This window comes from Octopus bimaculoides, chromosome 10 (genome assembly GCF_046866305.1).
Source record: "Octopus bimaculoides isolate indiv1 chromosome 10, ASM4686630v1, whole genome shotgun sequence".
NCBI lineage: Eukaryota > Metazoa > Mollusca > Cephalopoda > Octopoda > Octopodidae > Octopus > Octopus bimaculoides.
In genome coordinates, this window is record NC_142937.1 from 8,436,864 (window position 1) to 8,459,560 (window position 22,697).

General features: G+C 34.8%; 1 protein-coding gene across 6 annotated transcripts in view; it reads right to left on the reverse strand.

The window, feature by feature from the left end:
- LOC106868423 (uncharacterized) overlaps window positions 1–22,697 on the reverse strand; it is a 350,125-nt gene that overhangs the window by 303,809 nt on the left and 23,619 nt on the right. For 5 of the 6 annotated variants that reach the window (XR_016243322.1, XM_089358353.1, XM_089358350.1 and 2 more), the window contains exon 2: window positions 7,801–7,913. The exons of the other annotated variant lie outside the window; for it this stretch is intronic. The gene's annotated coding sequence lies outside the window, so the exon portion shown is untranslated. The remainder of the gene's footprint in view (window positions 1–7,800; window positions 7,914–22,697) is intronic. 6 annotated transcript variants of the gene reach the window in all.

Here is a 22,697-nt window from a genome sequence, read left to right on the forward strand (position 1 = left end):
TTTTAATAGTTATGACTATCATAATTTCTCCCTGCAATCCCGCAGACGTTTCTGTTAATTAACGTTTTCTTTCAAGCCTTGATTGCACTCTTCTCTCCTCACGATGAATGCTAGGGAACGACTATTTCCTTGGCTTAATTTTTCAGGCCACAAAATTTCATCTGATCACAAGGCTGAGGAAGTTGCAACTTTTCCCCGAAGTCAATTTTCATATCCCATAATTGCATCCAAGGAAGTAGACTACTTGTCCTTTTTACTATCTTCACTGGATTCTCTCCGTTCTTATTGAACTTGATTGCTGGTGTTATGTTCTCCAGCTGTTCATGTTTCTTGAGTGCTTATTGCTCCAGAGTGCGAATGAGTATAGCAAACAATTTGTCGTATCGACACTCGTATCTCGTTCGACTAAGTGATGTTCTCCAGGGTGACAATTTCCATAAAGTGTACAGAGGTTATCCACTTTGATTTTCCATCTGTGCAGGTTTGTTGGCTTAAGGACGTACCGTACCCGCGCGCAGCAGAATGGAGATGCGGAAAGTCTCCAATCTCCAGAGGTCTGTTATATGACATCCCTCTGGGCAGGTCCGACTTAGAGAATGCATTGCCTTTATCCTTCTCTTGTTTAATTAAATCGCATGATTGAAAATTTGTCAGTTCAGTTTCCATAGTATATTATAAACTGACATTTAATTCGCATAAAGAAACGCGAGAGGTGTATGACTGTGAAATATGTCTTAATTTCATTATGTCAGAGATAAATTTTGATAAATTTAATAAAGTCAATTATTTGGATGCACTTTCACCACCGTCTATGGGTCGCTGTCATGTGTTTTGGGAGTAGGCAGATCCAACACAACGAGATTGTAGGGCGTGATATGTTCAATAATGTGTATGCCCTCCTTGGGTGTTCAAAACGGTCATACACCAACAGTACATGGAGTGTATAAGGCGGTTCACAAAAGCCATCGGCACCTGTGCTCACACTTTGAGGAAAAACTCTCCAGTTCCACACGAGTTGTCGGCCTTGAGACTGCCTGGTTCAGCCGTCTCTGGATTTCATTCCACAGGTGTTCAACTGGGCTCAGAGCCGGCCACGGCATGGTTTTGATGTTGTATTGACGCAAGAAGTCGATAGTGACCCTGGCCGTGTGGGAGGAAGCATTGTCCTGCTGGAACACGTGGCTATGGTGACGCGCTTAAAAGTGCATGATGTGAGGTCATAAGATCTGTTCAATGTAGCGCTGCGCTGTGATGCTATTCGCTCTGGCTGCACCGACATTTTGGAACACAAGGGTCCCAATTCTCTGATTCAGGCTTATAGCACCCCAAACCGTGATGCTTTGGCCACCGCACGCCTCTCTCTCTCTCTCTCTCTCTCTCTCTCTCTCTCTCTCTCTCTCTCTCTCTCTCTCTCTCTCCATAACACATGTGTCTCTGTAGCGTTCCCTCCCCCTACGCCGCACCCTTACTCTGCCATCCGAGGTGGAAACGCAGCACCGGCTCTCGTCAGAGAAGACTATTGACCTCCGTTCTTGATGCCGCCAATGTCGGTGCTGTGTAGCCCACTGTAGTCATGCATGACGGTGGCGGGCAGTGAAGACAGGGCCTCGAGTAGGACAACGGCAACGCAGGTTGTTGGCAGCCAGTCGACGTCGTACCGTGTCGTAGCTGATCAGTCACGGTCCAGTGCCAGTAGTCTCGCGAGCTGTCACGCTGTCAGGTCTGAAGCGATCCCGGAGGTGTTGCAGGTGGCTGAGCGGTCCTGCCTGAGTGTGGTCATCCGGGGTCGCTGACGGATAAATATGACACATTGATGGATATGGTGCATCATGCATAGCAGTTGCACCATGTATATAGGTGACATACATGAATGTAGTATGCTATATGATTCATATCGAAACTAAGATACAATTATCTGCGGTGCGATACAATACTTTCTGCAGACATTGTCTTATCGAAAACCGCTTAAATTCAACATGATTTGAATGACCGCAGAAATTTGTTGCAAGATGTAAGTACCTAACCATTTAAAGTAATTAATATCTATATATTTCAGGTAATTTATATCTAAAGTTTTCAACTAATTATTGTCTAATTATTTCATATCATTATTACTCATACATTTTAGTGAATTAGTCATTCAGTATACCAACTGGGAAGGGAATACTGGCGTTACTCACTAATTAAGATAGGAACATTCTTATTCTAAATTTAATATTTAGGCGCCAATGTGAAAACAAGGATTATTCTCAAATAAGTGACTGAGTAAATTACTAGTCTTATTATGAATTCATAATTCTAGAAATTCAAGCCATGTTTCTAAATATTTCCTTGAATGCAATAGAATGGTCCCTGTAATTAATAAAAGGCTTTGAGGGCTAAACACATATATAATTTACAATAAACATCTCACTAAATATGTAACCCTAAAAAACTGCATTATATTGTATACTCCTCTCCACAATGATATCGGAAGAGAAAGTAGACAAACGTTAGAATATACAAATGTATTGTGAGAAATGTCTTTAGGTTTCGATGTCCATTGAATGATATGAAAAATAAAATTAATAATTAAATATGCATTAAGAAGATAAATATTGTAACATAATTAGTACCAACAAAATACGAATATTTAGCTTTGAAAAAAGTCTGAAACAATTTAAGCATTGCGTATGTAGAGTGACTGTAAATATTCGTAATACCTTTAACGACTATACAGAAGTTCAAGCCCAAATGAACGCACACAGGCATACATAAACATATATGTAAATGTAAGTATAATAAGCCAGCTATTCTACTACAGTATAGACAGCAAAAATATTTTCAATCATTGTAAATATGAGCTACTCCGCATATGTGAATATATCGTCTAAGAACTAAGGTAACATATTTAAGGTGCATTAATGATAAATTTGTATCGATTCTATCTCGGCTATAGGCTTGCATTTCCATCTGTAATCACAGATGCGTAGGAGTACGTGAAAAGATATTTGCATCACATTCTAGAAAAGCTGCCGTTCTTTAAGAAAGAGGAAAGAAGCCGTTTCTATGAAATATAATTTTTGAACGGTACACACACGCTTACACATGCATGCATACGCACGCACACACACACACACACACACACACACACACACACACACACGTAGATGGAGACAGATCGAGATCCAATGATTACTAATTCACAAAAACTAAAATAAAATAACAAGTGGGGAAATTTATCTGTTGGTGACATTGTAATTTTATTTTAGTTGAATATTTTGCGCTATTCATTGAGGAAAGAACCTGGCAAATTTTCTCTGCAAATTGGTCAACAAATTGTTCAAAAACACATGTCAGGATCCCTCCTCTTATTATATTAGAGAGTGAAGGTTATCACGATTATGGTTAGCATCTTATAGGAATACAAACCACTTAAAAGAAAGACATGTATATCCTTGATTTAGTCTGCAGTATGTTTTGTTAAAACGAAACGAGTCCAATAAAACATTAATACATAAAAAAATATACAACATGCCGTAATTCAGCTAACTTGGTTACTAACTCACATTTATACAGATGGTTATTCGTTCTTCTTGATAAATGTCTAGATGACAATATGGAGAATGTTGGATTTTTCTGGCAAACATGTGGCGAGTTAGCATGTATATTACAAATAAAATCACTAAGCGCAGCAGTGTATAAATGCAACTATTTTCTAAATGTCAGCAAGCAAATTCTTCCTCATTACTACAGTACGCCATTTTAAAAAATAGCATATATATATTAGATTATGGATTCCTAATTTCTCTGAAAACACTCGACTGTATTCTGTTATAGTTTCCATTGAAGAACAACAAATTCTGATTCACATACTTCTCGAATATATGTTTATTATCTTATAGACAAAAAATGAGTGAAGAAAGTGAAGAAAGTGAAAAATCATTAAAATATTTACTATGACATTCAACAGGCAACAAAAGAACATAAATGTTTTCAAGCGTAACGAAATTCATTTGTCAGTGAAATAGAAAAAGAAAAAAAATGGATGAATTTATCTTATCAATCAAGGCGTAAATGTAAAAGTCTGATGTATAAGTAGATTCTCATTATGACAGAAAGAATCCGTTATAAGTTTAAAAAAACACGGCATTGCCATTATAAGTATGTTATTGATAATGGACGTCTGAACGATTTTACATTGAATGCGTAGAAAAAATAAGCCAATGCACAAATAACTAATCGTGGAAAAATTTATAGAATTGACAGTTCTAGATTAGGTAAAATATGTGATAAATATTACGATAAAGTGTGGGGAATATAACAGCTCCGAACGTCCAAAGTACACAAGACGCGTTACACTCTTATTTCGTTTTCTACATCGTTCAGTGTTTAGGATAATACTCCTTCAAAACAGTAAGTTTCCTAATATCAAGTATCAAGCGAAGAATCAATAAGTAACTAATCACTCCGCCTCGATCGTTTTCCACCTCTATGCAGTGTACAGCCCATAGATATATATCATTAACAATATTTGAATATAGGTTTCATAATTTCAAAAAGTTATCAAAATAAAACTTCCTAATTAAATTGATAAGTCAACAGAATATAAAACATGGGCTTATTTTAATTAGTAGCATAGAATCGATATTATATGTCTAAGGAATGCTAAGTTTAATGTGAATGTTGCTTCCTAAAGTAATACTGATGAACATGGGTATAAAGAGCATCGTATGAAAATCGAAACTATTTTGCAATTTTGATTCACAGTGTGTGCTATTGTTACTTATGTCTCTATTTTTATATAGAGAGAGGCCACCCGGACTCGCGCCTCCGTCGGGAGTTGGAATTATTTTCTTACTCCATTCCTCAGTCATTACACGGTCTTCATTCTTCACTTCTCTTCATCTAAATCCCACCCCACAGATATTTACACACAAAGCTCCCTACAACTTCCACTAACTTTCCTGAAACACACACCAGCAAACACATTTTCATTTACTCACAGACCACACACCCAAGTAAAGTACCATATTTATCATCACGCATCCACACCTCACAAGCCTTACCTCCTGCCAACACTATTCCACCTCATATCTCCCTCCACGTCGACCCACATACATCTCTCTACAACGGCCACCCACATCATATAGCCTGACACTAAAGCGTCCTTCTACACATACACATACGAAAAATAGAGAATATACAAACACACATAACATCTCCATACACACACACTTTATCCCTCATCCCCATATCCACATACCAACTGATCAGAAGGCTACACACACTTACATTCGTACGGACACATAAACACACACAATATGTATGTATAAACACACATAATACATACGTCGCACAAAAAGGGTCACACACTTTATGCACAAAAACTCATGCACGCATACGTCTAACACACAAATACACCTAAAATGGATACATGCACTTACAGGCCCGCCCGCCCGCCCGCACGCACGCCCGCACTCATGCTACTAGTACAAAACATACAAGCACATAGCTGCTACACACATGTCTTTGCACACACACCTACACCTACACTCACATACACACATCTAACAGTCTCACACCTGCATACATTAAACAAACAGCGTCACACACTCTCACACATGTCTACACACATGCACACATAAATACACAGAACACACCTGCACAAATTGCTCCATACTCGCATACGTACTTGTCTAATCACACACATACACATACACGCATATACATGCACGCTCACATATCTACACACACACGCTCACATAATTCTCATGCACACACACGTGCTTGCCTACACACGCACACACACGCACACATAAACGCGCATCGCCTATACACATACATACGCACGCACATATCATCCTCACATATACACATAACCTTGCGCTTACATTCTTCAATCAGGTTACTGTTGTCTCCCTTGCCAGCCTTGCTATCAACCAATTCTTTCCTTCCGGCCAATTCAACTGTTAATCTAGAATTTGTTGTCTCTCTATTTTTCCTGCGTATGTTCTAACGTCGAAGTGTCTTCCACTTTTACTGAGCGTCAAGCTAATACACCTACTCGTTGTTCCCTTAGTTGTCTCTATCTTTTGGTTTTGATTAAATGTGAAACAAATATATATATATATATATATATATATACATATATATATATATATATATATATATATATATATATATATATACATATATATATATATATGTTTCAATCACTGTCCACCCCTGTTCTCTCTCTGTCTCTCTCTTTCCATTTCTCTTTCTGTCTCTCCCACTCTCTCTCTCTCTTCCACTCTCTCTCTCTCTTTCTCTCTCTCTCTCTCTCTCTCTCTCTCTCTCTCTCTCTCTTATACAATATTAACAAAATATGCAAATTATTCCTTAACGCTAGGAAAAACTCTTTGAAAAAAAGACAGAAAGTAGTTTTTAGAGAAGTTGAAAAGAATGCTGGATAGATAAGTTATTGCATGACAAATACTCAGAAATAAGTAGTTATGAAATATCAAAAATAGCTCATGAATAATTTTACGAAGGAAAGAAATCTATAAGAGATCAAACATTAAGTTAGTAGATGCTGTCAGGAGACAATGGCTGATAAATGTATCATAGGTTTGAACGTATTTATTACAAAAGAGATAAGCAAAAAAAGTAATTAGATCCGATTATAGTATAATTTTAGTTTTTCATAAATATCGGAAAGAAATAAAATGGGTTATTAACTCGTATTGTTTTTATCTTAAAAATGTTCTTTACATCTTAAATAGGTATGGTCAAATAAAAATGAGAAACTATTAAAAAACAAAACTGACATTAAATAAAATCTTTGAATTAACGGTTTGCTGTATTTTATATATTAACTTATAAAAGAAAATTCTGCTTAGTAGCACTGCATCAAACGGATTTAAAGATCTTGGCATCTAATGTTTTAAAAGTCATTTTTTTCCCTTTTCCAAAATAGATGGTTTCAAATTTCCATTTATGTCCTCTACGTTAAAGTTAATTTATTACGTATCATTTAATTTTCTAAAAGAGAATATATATATATATATATACAGAGAGAGAGAGAGCGAGAGAGAGAGAGAGAGAGAGAGAGAGAGAGAGAGTGTGTGAGATGGAAATAGATATAGATACAGATATATATATATACACATACATATATATATAAATATATATATATATATATATATATATACACACACACACACACACACATATATATATACATATATATATATGCATAGAAGTGCGCGCGCGATTGTATGTGTGAATGTGCGAATATATATAAATATATATACAATTTGAATTGTTGGGATCATGTGAGAAGGCCTGCTTCTATGTTAAAATCGTAAAATCCTATAGATACATGTGCACAGACGTAGATGAGGTAGAGAGAAATTTGAGGGGAAGGACAACAGAAAAAAAGAAGAAAACAAGAAGGTGTGTTAGATGTGTTTGACTCATTGGTCTTTGTAGATTACACCAAGCACAAACCAGATTTCGTGAGTCAATTATTTGAAAAAAATCCTTATTCATAATGTATGAAAAAATGAATCAATAGGCATTAAGAAACATATTAACAATATAGAATGAATGAATATGAGGTGAAAAACAAAGTATTTTTTTAGAGATGTTTGATAAAAAGGCATTCATATAGGATATATAGAGACCTGTACAGAGAGTCTGGTCATATATAGAGCTGCTGCAAAGAAGGAAAACGATGCAAGAATTTGACTAATATGCTTTAATTACAAGTTGCAGGGAATATATTTATCTTGATAAAGATAAGAGATATTTAGTGCTAAAAGTGCAAAAGCCTACCTTAAGTCTGTTAGCTACTACTGATTTAAGCATATTCCAATGTAAAATTTTAAAGATTGTCCTGTTAGTGATAGTTTCATAAAGACTGCAGGTCATATGCTGAGATGGTGGTGCTGTAATGTATTGTAAACAAAAAGTAATAATGAAAATATTTCAGCAATAACAAGTACGTTAATAAAAATTAAAGTAAGAAGCAGTAGTTATGCAAAACAATATAAATATTATAAAGAGTGATGCTTGTTGGTGAATGTTAAAATAGATTCAAAAGAAAGTGCAACGCAGGGAAATAAAAACGAAGTTGAAAACAACTAGATAGATAGATAAAACTAAACAGTATGACATATACCATCTAAAAATATACGGAAATGAACGATGGGTATTGTAAAAATGCAAAGGAAAATAGAATATATTTCGTTGTTATTAAGCAGAAGTGTCGTAAGTCCAAAACTTTGCTTTTTCAGGAAACGAAAAAATAGTTTTAGCATTCCATAGCAAAACCGTTGTACTACACTTTTTCTTATCCTGGCATCTGGAGCAGCTGGAGATACGATAGTTTGACCAAAAGGACCGGCTATTGCAAGCAAAATTAATATTGAAAAGCAACGCATTTGGCTAACTTTGGACACACGAAAGTTTAACATAATAGCAATTATTTGTATATAGTACTCAAATGTTAAATAAGAAGGAGATTTTAAAAATACTGTTAAAATAAAGATGAATAGATATGCTATATATGATTGAAGGAAATCTCGATGAATTTCGAAATGTGCTGTGGCGAGGTAATATAATCTTTGAGTGTTATTTGGAAATACGGAAACTATTCATCTAAATAAATGCATGTGATGGATCAGTATTTAGATAAAATAGGAAAAAATTGGAAGAAATTTATTTGAAATAATAAAAAAAAATTAATGGAACTAAGAATGGTTAGAGATATGATGATATATAAAATATTATTATGTTGATGCATGAAATAATTTCATTAACATAGTATATGGAGACGAGGATGAGGATACAAAAATCAACAGTCAAATTGTTGTATCAACCAAGATTACTTATACGATTACGTTATATGGTAGAAATATTTCAGTTTAAACGCATAGAAGAAGGTGTTAATTTTTCTGTCCAGACTTTTAACTAAATTTGTTAACAAACGTTAGTAAGCGAGAAGGTTCAGTGCGGGTATAAAAAAGAGGAATAGTAAAAACTTTTAAGTATAAGAGACTTTAAGTGCAAAGCTTGCTCTGCCAGTAATCAACGTTCAGATATACAAATTAGAGCATCATTATTTTAAAATATGAGAACTGAAAACCAAATATATGATAACAAATCTAATTTTAATTCACCTACTAAAGTCATTAGTCTTTATATCTTCTATTCCTGTGCACTTTCTAGCTATATACTCCTTCTGCGTATTCTCTGTATATTCTTTACGTTATTTTTTGTCAAAATTAGTTTGACAAGATCGGAAGATCGGTACATTCAGCAGTTTGCCACAACTAGCAACGGTCGCACACTATTTGCATCATGCTTCTGTTTGACACACAAACAAGTAATATTCGCGCGCGCGCACACATATATACACACACAAGACGCGCACACGCACACACATTTATGCGCGCATGTATGCTCACAAAACAACGCACACACACACACACATTCATCCGTACACATATTAAATCTGAATACTAATTGTTCCGTATGTTCACGCAAAAATGCATGCGTGCAAAGGAAGATATACTAATAGACACAGGAATCTGAATGCACTTACAAATTCACTTTAATAATATTATCTACACACATACATATACACGTGCATGCACACAAACACGCACATGCGCACACGCACGCTTACACACCAGAGACGCAGGAAACAGCAAACAGAGAGCGCATACACGGATCGTCGAACATGACAACTCTTTCAAATGCACCTCGATAACTTCCGACTGTTCTCGCGATTTTTTAAATCATTTATGTATTCACTCTTCTCGTTTGTTAGCTAACTTTCACGTCGCTTACAACCATCTTTACGCTAAAACAATCTCTACCTTTCTCTTTCTCTCCCTCCCCCCCCTCTCTCTCTCTCTCTCTCTCTCTCTCTCTGAAATGTGTCTATTTGTGTGTGAGTTTGCGTGCCAGTCCACCCGTGTGCTTGCGTATGTATGTATGTAAGTATATATATGTATGTATGTATGTATGTATATATATGTATGTATGTATGTATGTATGTATACGTATATATGTATATAAGTATGTAAGAATATATGTATATATATATATATATATATATATATATATATATATATATATATATATATATATATATATATATATATATATATATATATATATATATATATATATATATATATATATATATATATATATATATACATATATACTTACATACTTATATACATATATACGTATACATACATACATACATATATACCTACATACATACATACGCAAGTACACGGGTGGACTGGCACGCAAACTCACACACATATAGACACATCTCAGACAGACGAACGCCGCCTCTGTAACGGACTAAGAGAAAAGTCATTGAAAAGGTTGCATATAGAAACGAAAGAGCTTTTACCAAAAAAAAAAATCGACTTACTGTCTAACCAAGTTATACAAACAATCGATTAGTTAGTTGTATATTTAACCAATTGTCTAATAATAAAGGACCGGAATTGAAACAGCGCGCGTGTTAATAATATTGGCATAATGACTCTCCCAAGACACAACAATACACACACACACATCAATAACATCAACAATTTGAAAGCTTTCAGTCATGACATTGTATCCGAGATTTTTGTCTTTGCTTCGTTTTTTTTTTCTTCTTTTATTCAAGAACTGAACTGTTTTGCTTGATCGCGTTTTCAAAACTGTGTGGTCAGACGTGAGCGAAGGAAACGGAGTCAAGTACCCACAAAACAGATCTGGTTTTCTGTCGTCAGATAAGTGCCCCTAAGATTATACTACTCACCTGTACAAACATCTTAACAATCCTTCATATGAAGTTTTTCTATCATCCTCTATTTCTTTGCACTGTAACGACGCCGATATCAACATTGCCATCGTCATATCTTTACAAGTGGATATTCGTTTATAACGATGTTTAGTTGTATAATCATAGTTTATATGATTATAGAATTTTGCGTCGTATAATGGCAAATATTAGTCTATTGTATATTGTTTTGTACTCTAGGCACAAGGCCCGAAATTTCGGGGGAGGGGACCAGTCGATTAGATCAATCCCAGTACGCAACTGGTACTTAATTTATCGACCCCGAAAGGATGAAAGGCAAAGTCGACCTCGGGGGAATTCGAACTCAGAACATAAAGACAGACGAAATACTGCTAAGCATTCCGCCCGGTGTGCTAACGTTTCTGCCAGCTCGCCGCCTTAGTTTATTGTATATCGTCATATGTTTATTTCGAATAAATTTCCTTATATTTATGTAGGCTGTAGATAATTAGAATATGCGATTCAATCCGTGTTGAAACAATAGAAAATGCTGTGTAATTGGTATTTCTTTAAATTTAAAAAGTGAAAACAATTCCTTGCGTTAATGACTACCATTACTTCGGTTTCAACTGTTTGTTTTCTTATTCTCTTCCTTAATGCCATAATTTCCATGTAGAAGATGTTGCTATTCATATTACATATCAATAAGAATATACAAACATGTAATATATGATTATATGTACACTAAATTGTATCATTTAAGCATATATTTTCTAAATGTCTTTTTTCCGAAATCTATATCATGTATGTATGTATTTTTCTGAAATATATTCCTCCGGAACTATTCATCTCTTATTACATTAATTATGTTAATTGACATCGTAATGTCCACTTCAGTTTAAATTTCAATATGATATAATTGAATTCAGATGAAATAAATGAAGCTTGACAAGTTAACTCATGAATATGACTTGTCACAAAAGTATACTTTAGATACTTGTCTGCTTTTAGGTAGATTCGTCTTTAAAATTTTGGAAATGCATTATCATTGCTGTTATTTCAAATATATTTTACAAAATAAATTTCACTGTCTTATTTAATTTGATTTCTTGGTCTAATAAAGACACGGTCTAATAACGACCATCAAGTCGTTCATATCAACACCGACCAATCCATTCTCACCATCTTTCACAAGCATTTTACATATAATCGAATCAAAAGAAGTAACACTCAACACAAGTGTCTTAATCAAGAATGCGTACTTTGGAGGTGTTTTGCAAATAAGCACCAAACCTCACGCTTGAAACTCCTAACAATGTGCGAAACTAACTTGTAACCGATGAAAATGATGACATTCTGGTCATATAACGAGATTTACGACTGAAGTATCGCAAATAATGCAAAAGGAATATTGTTTCTGTTCTAAAGGCATATTTCACAGAGATACCCTAGCAAATTAATATTTAAAAAACCCAAAATACGGTAGGACATTCTTATAAAGTTTGGAGAGGCAAATATTCCAGGTCTATATGTATCGCTGGTGGCCTCAAATAGTTAGCTAAGATAGAATCTCAGAAAGAAATGTACCTGAGACTGAAAACGAACACTGAAGAGAAAGAATGCATTACGAAAACACAAAAATCATTGAGTATACAAGAGACCCAGAATTAACATGTGCAACATAAGTGACAAATCGAAACCCTATAACTGCTCATTTCTGACCAAAAAACAACCAAACCAAATTTCTGAAAACAGAAATATACGTAAAATTTAAATGACGAATAGTTAAAAATAAGACATTCTAAGGACAAAAATCATAACCTTGACATATTTGAACTGGATATGCAAGAATTGAACACAACAGATTTAGAACTGGATATGCAAGAAATGAAAATAACAGATTTCCTTTTAGACCAAGATACGATCCACACGAGAATGAAATGCAATGACATTGTTGCAACAATAACAAAACATACACTTGGCTATCCATGACTCAATTATGACAGATACACACATTAACTATATAACGCTAAACTGGCATATGTTCTGCAACAACTTCTGTGTTTGAATGGAAATCAGGCGCATTCTTAGATTCACTCAAGTATGAGTATCAAATCCCAAGCAAACGATATGGAAAACAAATATTCAGAAAACGACAGAAAAGAAGAGAAAGCATCTCTTAACCGCTGATGTAATCAATAACAGAACGCCATTGAAAGAAAACGTGAGAAAAATATTACAGAAATATAACATGACAAGGAAATCAAGAATCTGAAACAAGTGATCCTCACTAAATCGCAGAGATACCATTGTAAAACGACAATAGTTATTTGAAGAAAAAACAAGAATTGTTATTTGAAGAAAATAGATAGTTCAGAACAAACTCAAAGTAATGGTATCAAGACCTTTCGTATCAAAACCAAATAGTAGCCACGGAAACACCATCAGTACCAGAAGTAGAAGAGAGGAATAGGGAGCTAAAAGCTCACTACGGATAAGATCGACCAAAACAAGAAGCACAGCATTTGAACAAACGGTTATTCAAAATAAAGGAAGGTGCAAATAAATCATTACAAAAAAAAAAAAGGAAACAACTGGAAGGCTTCAGGACATCGGGAAGATGCACAACTGTTTAAAAACCTTTGAGCAGGGACACGTATAGTGCAGACAGAGAAAGATAATGGGATGCTTTCCAAAATATGGAGAAGGGCTGGATCTCTGATTTATTAAAATGAAAACATTCTTAATCTCCAAATCCCTTAAAACTACATATCCCTAACATGCTCAGAAACATACGAAGCCTTACGTAAAATTATAATGTAGCAAGAGAACATAGAAGCGGATCACCAAAGATACGATTATAGTACTGCAAATGCTGAAATTGCTGGAAATGGTTCAACAAAGCTAAAGAAGCAACTGAAAAGTTTGAGCATGTCATAAATTGTGGTTTGACAATATCCAAACACTGGATCCTTCAACCACTAATCATAATTAAGGTAACAACAAGAATATGCCACGATTGCATGGAGGGACAATGACAAATGAGGAAACTGTAAAGCACTACTTATATCCATTAGAAGAAATTTGCAAGAGGCTTGTGTCTCTTATTCCACCTATTTTCGATTGGCAGTAATGTCTATTCTCAAACGCAGGATAATGCTAATAATATAGCATATAAAAATAAGCTATCGATCGATATTTTGCAGAAGAATGTGTCGACGGCCAGCCATGAGACACGAACTCACATCCCTGTGATTACGCGTGAAGTGTTTTACCATTAAGCTAAACTGATCCAACGACAGGTTCTTCTGCAAACTCAGGATATATATGTCTAGACTTATATTAGCATTGTCTCCTGGTTTGAGAATAAAATAATTTCCTTATCGGTGTATATATATATATATATATATATATATATATATATATATATATATATATATATATATATATATATATATATATATATATATGTATATGTATAAATATATATATATATATATATATATATATATATATATATATATATACATACATGTATGTATATATATATATATATATATATACATACATGTATGTATATATATATATATGTATATATATATATATATATATATATATATATATATATATATATATATATATATATATGTCTTTAAGTTTGTATATATGTATATACCTGCGTAAGTGTTTGTGAGCCCGCGCGCGTCTGTGTATATGTGTGTGTATCTTTTTCTGTAATTGTCCTCACTACCGCTTCACAAAAAGTGTTGGTGTCATTACGTTCCCATAAACTAGCAGTTCGTTAGAATAATCGGGTAGAATAAGTACCAGGCTTCAAAGACATTAATACTGGGTCAATTGACTCTATTAAAATTTCTTCAACGCACGGTCCCACCTTGGCTGCAGACGAATGACTGACACAAGTAAAAGCGAACAGAAAAAAAAATACGTTATTCGGATCTACTAAATAATTCAATGAATTTTAACTTAGAAAAATGAATCAAAATGACCTGGAACAGAGGAAAATTATTTCAGAACATTTTTATCTTACTTCAGAGAAACTGAAATTAGATAGCTGAACAAAGTACAGCCCTGCGCATACGATTATTTGGGTACCAAAAGACTAAACTGTGTACATCATACACAAATGAAAGGATTTTTTTAAAAAGTATTTATAACTCTTTACTCTTTTTACTCTTTTACTTGTTCCAGTCATTTGACTGCGGCCATAGTGGAGCACCGCCTTTAGTCGAGCAAATATTCTCCAGGACTTATTCTCTGGATGCCTAGTACTTATTCTATTGGTCTCTTTTGCCGAACCGCTAAGTTACGGGGACGTAAACACACCACCATCGGATGTCAAGCGATGTTGAGGGGACATAGACACACAAATATATACACGCACATACATATATATACATATATACAACGGGCTTCTTTCAGTTTCCGTCTACCAAATCCACTCACATGGCTTTGGTCGGCCCAAGCCTATAGTAGAAGACACTTGCCCAAGGTGCCACACAGTAGGAATGAACCCAGAACCATGTGGTTGGCAAGCAAGCTACTTACCACACAGCCACTCCTGCGGCTGAAAAATGACTAAATGCGAAATTAAGGCAATAAGCATCGATACTTTAGTTGTCCAAATTGTAAGATACATTGAGATAAAATATCCAAATACGTGCTAAACAAATTCACTAGATTATACAAAGAAATAATGGAAATAATCAGCGCATTTAGAATGTATCTCCCAAGGTCTGAAATAGTGTCCACAGATGTTCACCATGGAATTAAAAAAACAATTAGAAAATATCCAACGAAGAACTAGAAAATTATCTAGTGCAGAATGAAGGCAAATATATATAACATACAGAAAATTGCACTACTGGGCACTGCACACATCCTACGCAAAACACTTTCAATACAGTAACCATAAGAGCATCACAGCAAACCACAGCACATACCCAAGGCACACAGAGCTGCGCTCGATAGTGAAGTGAAAGCACGTTATAAAAATAAAACTACTGAACAATAATAATAATAATAATAATAATAATAATAATAATAATAATAATAATAATAATAATAATAATAATAATAAGAGGAAATAATTATAAACCAGCCCAAGGCTGATGAAAATACAGTAATAATTGAAAGAGTTAAGGTAACTGATAGGCAAAATAAAATACTCTCTGAACCAACCATAAACACTAAGGCAGGTGAAAATCAAATAGATGAAGGAAGTCATACAGAAATCGACGCAACAGAACTACATGATCTAAAAAATCAAATCATGATTGAATGGCTGAAAATTAAAGAAACTAGTATGAATGAACGCGACACTCTCCCCAAAATTCGCAATTCTAACCAAAACCTGAAAATAATTGGTAAAATCCGCCTTGCACTTAAGGATATAATTTCAGCTAATGATGTTGATATTACAGATCTCAACCACCTGTACTATGCATCCGCAAGAATCTCAACGATTCTATGTGGTGAAAAGATTAGAAAAAGACAACACTCCCACAAAAAGCCTTCTTGGCAAGAACGCATTCAACACCAAATTAAGCTGCTTAGATCTGACATAGAATGTTTGAAAAACCTTAAATTTGACAAGAGTATCAAACCTACAGAGACCCAAAAACTAAAGAAAAAATATAACATGAAAACCATAGTTGACATTGATGCCACCATAGAAACCATCAAGCAAAAGGTATGTGCTAAAGCTGCCCGCATAGCAAGGTATGAAAAGCGTGTTAAATTCTTCCGAGATAATAACATGTTCAAAAATAGCCCCAAAAATTTCTACAGGAAGATAGGGAAAACACCAGTAACAATAAAGTCTGTCCCATCAAAAGAAGAAGTGCAAGAATTTTGGAATAAAATCTGGGCAGAAGATAAAACACACAATGAAAAGGCCCCTTGGATTGATAGAATAGCTACAGACCTAGACTCCTTAGAGGAGCAAAAGTGGGAGGGGGTCAGGGTAGAAGATATAAGATCTGCTCTCGGGAGGTCAAGCAAATGGAAGTCTCCAGGAAAGGATAAAATTCCTAACTTCTGGTTGAATGCCTTCCCAGAAAGCCATGAACTGCTAACAAAACTTTACAACGATGTTTTGCAAAATCCTAGTTTGATGCCCTCTTGGCTAGTTAATGGTTTAACATTCCTGCTTCCAAAAAATGAGGAAACAAACGAACCAAAAAATTATCGCCCCATAACCTGCTTAACAACAATGTATAAGACGCTAACATCTGTCCTAACCGAGTACACCTATAGTTTTTTAATAGAAAGTAGCATATTCCCTAATGAGCAAAAGGGATGTAAACGTGGATCTTATGGTTGTAAAGATCAGCTACTCATCAATAAGATGATCTTAGAAGATTGTCACAAGCGACACAAAAACTTGTCAATAGCCTGGATAGACTATAAAAAGGCCTTTGATAGCCTACCACATAGCTGGATTAGGAAATGTCTGGAAATGTATAAAATAGCTCCTACTCTGCGAAACTTTTTATCTGTAAGTATGAGATCATGGAGAACCACACTGATGTTGAACAATGACAATGAATCTCTAAATGCTGGAGATGTAAGAATTTCATGTGGCATTTTCCAGGGTGACTCACTATCACCACTCCTCTTCTGTCTAGCCCTAATACCGCTCTCAAAATTGCTCAATGATGCACAGTATGGTTATAAAATATTTGATAAAAATATAAATCATCTCATTTACATGGATGATTTAAAGCTCTTTGCAAAAAATGACCAACAACTCAAAGGCCTACTAGCGATTGTTAAACAATTCAGTGATGACATCAGGATGCAATTTGGCCTTGATAAATGTGCAAAAGCTATCTTTATCAAAGGAAAAATGACAAATACATCTAATGTGAACCTTGACCAGCAAAATGTCATAAAAGAGTTAGAACCAGCGGAGAGCTACAAATACCTAGGGGTAATTGAAGGGGACAATATCAAGCACTCAGTGATGAGGGAAAGGATCAGAAGAGAATGTTATCGCAGGGTGAGAGCAATACTGAAGACAGAGCTGAACGCGAGAAACAGGATCGAAGCGATCAATGCTCTAGCCATACCAGTCGTGACTTACAGTTTCAACATCGTTAACTGGTCAATTACTGAAATATGTAATGTTGACAGAAAAATACGAAAACTGTTGACAATGCATAGAATCCACCACCCTAAGGCAGATATAGAACGTCTTTATCTGCCAAGAAAAGAGGGAGGTCGAGGACTACTACAGCTGGCATTATCAATGAAGGTAGCCACAATTGGCCTAGACGCCTATATGAAAAACTCTGAGGACTGGATGCTAAAACTTGTCTTAAAATATGAAAGCAAGAAAGCATCTTACTCAGTAACAAAACAGGCAAAGGAATATCTAAGTGAATTCCAATTGCAACAAATTCAAGAATTAGACGAACTAGAAACACCTACAGAAAAAGCTAAGCGCTTGAAAACCCGTGCTAAAATTGCTGCCTTAGCTATTATGACTGAAAAATGGCATGGAAAACCTCTCAATGGCAAATACCCAAAGAGAGCGAATAATGCAGATATTGACAAAGCCCTTACCCACCAATGGTTAATGGCCTCTGGATTGAAATCAGAAACAGAGGGGTTTATCATAGCAGCCCAAGATCAATGCCTACCTACAAAGAACTACCAGGCCAACATATTAAAGAACGGCAGCTCCCCATTATGTCGTATATGCCAACAACAAAATGAGACCATCGATCATGTTGTCTCCATGTGCAGTCTGCTTGCGCCTACAGAGTATCTCAACAGGCATGATAGAGCTGCACAATATATTCACTGGGTAATATGCAAAAACCTGGACTTGCCCCATGATAAAAACTGGTGGGAACACAAACCACCCCCAGTACTTGAAAATGATCACATTGCACTCCTCTGGAACTTCACCATTCAAACTGACAGAAAGATAGACGCAAATAGGCCAGACATCATACTGAAAGACTTCAGACAAAAATCATGCCTCCTCATTGATATGACTGTCCCAATTGATATAAACGTATCTGTCAAGACCTACCAAAAACTGAGCAAATATAAAGATCTTGAAATAGAAATTAGCAAAATGTGGAATCTGAAGACGAAAACAATACCTATTGTCATAGGTGCCCTGGGGATCACAGCGAAACGGGCTGATTACTACCTAGCTCAGATACCAGGAAACCCCAAAATGGCTGAAGTCCAAAAGATAGTGCTCATGGGAACTGCCCATATCCTACGTAAAATACTGTCTATGTGATCTCAAATTTTAAAGCAAACATAATTTTCTTATGGTTTCTTAAACATTCACTTGAACAAAACTGTACAAATCCAAATATATGGTACCCTAGGCATAACACCTACATGAACTTCTAACTTGTTGTCTCTTGAGGTCTCTGGGTGAGACTTGGATCCAACTTGTACAAATGCAAAACAAAAGTCAAACATAAAATAATAATAATAATAATAATAATAATAATATTCTTGAGTACAGCACAGAATCAAACCCCACATTAGGGAATTATCAAATGCATGTAATGAAGCAGAATGCGGCAACTGTGAAATATGTAGATTTGAATAACTATATTTTCTCTTGGTTACCCATACAAAAATAAGTCAATATGAAAGATAGTGCTAAGACATACATCCACTGTAATGTATGCTAGCACTATGAAAATATCAATGGGAAAAGCAATTGTAAAAGAATACATGGTGGCATTTGAACACAGCACGTAAAAATTATCGAGGAATACATCTGAACAATGTTTTCTACAATTGGCACAGTGTCTGAAATTTTGGAGACAGGTCTATTTGGTTACATCAACCAAAATGCAAAATGCTCAACTAGTACTTATTTGATCAACCTCCGAATAGATGAAAGGCAAAGTCGACTTCGGTGGAATTTGAACTCAGAATGTGAAGACACAAAATACCACTAAACATGTGTCGTTGGCGTAACATTTCTGCCGGTTGCTGCTTTAATGTTACTAATTAATAAATTATTCATTTCAAGCTTTAGCTCAAGGCTAGCAATTTAGGACAAGGCGCAGGTCGATTACATCGACCTCAGTGTACTTATTTTATTGACTCCGAAAGGATGAAGGACAACGTGGACCTCAGTGGAATTTGAACTCATAACGTAAAGGCAGATGAAGTGCTGTTAAGCATTTGTGCGTGGCAGTAACGATTCTGTTAGCTCGCCACCTTAACACTTCTAAATAATAATAAATTATTGTCTATTAAAATGTAAGCTCCGCTGCAGATTTATATCCACAAATCGTATTCCCAATAAGAAGATTATTTCTGCAGGCTTTTTATTTGCTTTTCAAAATACTTTTAGGGACAACTAAATCAATACATTTTTTTAAGTGTTCCATATAAATTCTGTTAGGTTAATACATTTATTAATGTTATTCTTTTTTGCTTCTTTTGTTTCAAAGTTCACTGATCTATAGTTATTGTAGTTTATTTCCATACACCATCAATCACGACTAAATTTAAAATGTTTACTGCTTGAAGGTAAGCTTAGACTCTCTGCATTACTGTGAAGAAGCAAGTTTTAAAAAATATTTACTCTCCTTGATTTCTTTTATCTTTATATAGAAACATCCTATATGCTAAATAATATTAAAAAAATTAATAAAATTATCGTCAATAATACTCAAAAGTTATATACTTTTAATATCCCTGAGTTAAGAGCTATCGATCAACACGTTCATGATTAAAATGCACACACTTGTCAACAGATATGCGCATGGATGCATACTCATAAATACAAATACACACATACTAGCAAGTACTCAGAAAGATATCCTCATACACGGCACAAACGAATGCACACGCATAAGATATATGAGGGTGTATTTATACAAAATCTTGATGCACTAGTACGTTGCTTAAAGCATTACGCACGTGCAAAGCATCTGCGATCTTTTAGATGCCATATACTGATGCATAGATAGAGACACTAAGAAGTGAATCGATCACTAGAGGGTGAGTTAAATAAATTAATAAATTCAGGAGATGAGGGAACGACAAAGAGATGCAGTAAGAGATTAATGGAATATTTATAGTTAGGTAAATATCACAAACATGTGCGCCGTTGGATACAGCGGATCCATTTATTCAACGTTTTCGAACGGGAATAGCTGTAGAAACAAAAGAATAAATACAGAGGGTAGTATTAAGTCAATCTGTTTTGTTGCACTTTTGATTATTGTTTATCACAATATATACTCCCATCAACATGTATTTAAAGTGAATAGATTACGTGTTTGATAAGTCCATTTTCTGTATGTTAATTTCTATCAATATTATATACAGTGAAGTGCACAACAATGACATAATGGTTTCAAAATTTGTTTTATATGTTCGCTCAAAGTAAGTTGTTTGGGGCTATTTGCCCATTACATCGACTTAAATACTTGATGGCTTCTCTATTTTATCGATCTTGAAAGAATGAAAGGCAAACCTAAGCGTGTCGAAGTTGAACTCATATTGTAAAGGGCCGAAAGGAATGCCGCTAAGTATTTTGTTCGGCGCGCTAACAGTCCCTAATAACTATTCCTCGAGGACAGAGCATAGATTTTGCTAAAATTCAATGTAAATGATTTTGTAGTTGTTGTTACACGCAAATTTTCTATGCTTTGTGAAATTTCAAAACAAAATTATTTTTGGCACAAAAAAGAATAGTTCTATATACATTTTTAAAACTTAGTACAATGTCAAAATATGAATCAATAGTTATTTATAATGTTAAAAAAAGCACGAAACCTCGTGTAAATTAATGGAGATATTATAGCATATTGATTATACTGACAGAATTAATGCATACCACGTGCATTATATGACAGAAGGATCAAAAAGCCACATATCCCATACATATAATGTATATACACTTTTATACATGCATATTTATACGTACCCATATGCATATTCAAAAGTGTGTGTGTAAATACATGCATACATATACACACAAACAGGCGCGCACACACACACACACACACACTCACACATGGCTAGATAAAGAGCCAGGTGGTTATAAATGTGTTGTGTGCATATATATATATATAATACGGACATGTCATATTTGCACTGAACGTAAATCATTCGAAGGGATCTAATGCGTGTCACAATACCACTGTATGTAATTAGTTTATTTTGAACTGCGACATTATTCTGAATGTCAAAAATAAACCGCAGCGAAGCCAATCTGTAAACATATACGTAGCAGCATTCAATACATTGAACTATAACATGGTGTGTTATAGTTGAGTTGATATCATATTTACGCATATCAGAAATCACCGGTTTAAATCTATTTCTATGTCCGTAGCAATATGATGTTGTGAAATATATCCTTTCACTGTGCAGAATGTATTTTTGTCACTGCTAATAGAGCCAGATGCATGTAGTACTGAACATTTGGTGAACTATCGCAATTTGGAATTACATTTCCTGTCCAGAAACAGAATAGCATATTCGCTATGGTTTTCAGCTAGTATCTTTATCATTTGATATGAGTAATAACAAAGTTAATTTCTCGCTTTCTGTGACACAGCGTATTGAGCATTTTTGTTGTGGATCATTTCTCATCGTATTATGTTTAAAATGCAATTGTATTGGGTTGGTGCATAATTATTGCGACCTTTTTCCAAGAAATTTTATTCAACAAAAACAATAACAATATTTAATAGAAACATCTTTAAATGGCGGTCTGACCGTCTGCCAAGCAAATGGGAAGCAGTAATTGAAGCAGATGGCGAATATGATCTGGAATAGGCATTTAAAGATGTTTTTGTTACATGTCGTTATTGTTTTTGTTGAATAAAAAAGTTATTGAAAAAAATCTGCAATAATTATGCACCAACCCAATAATAGCTGTAATCATATT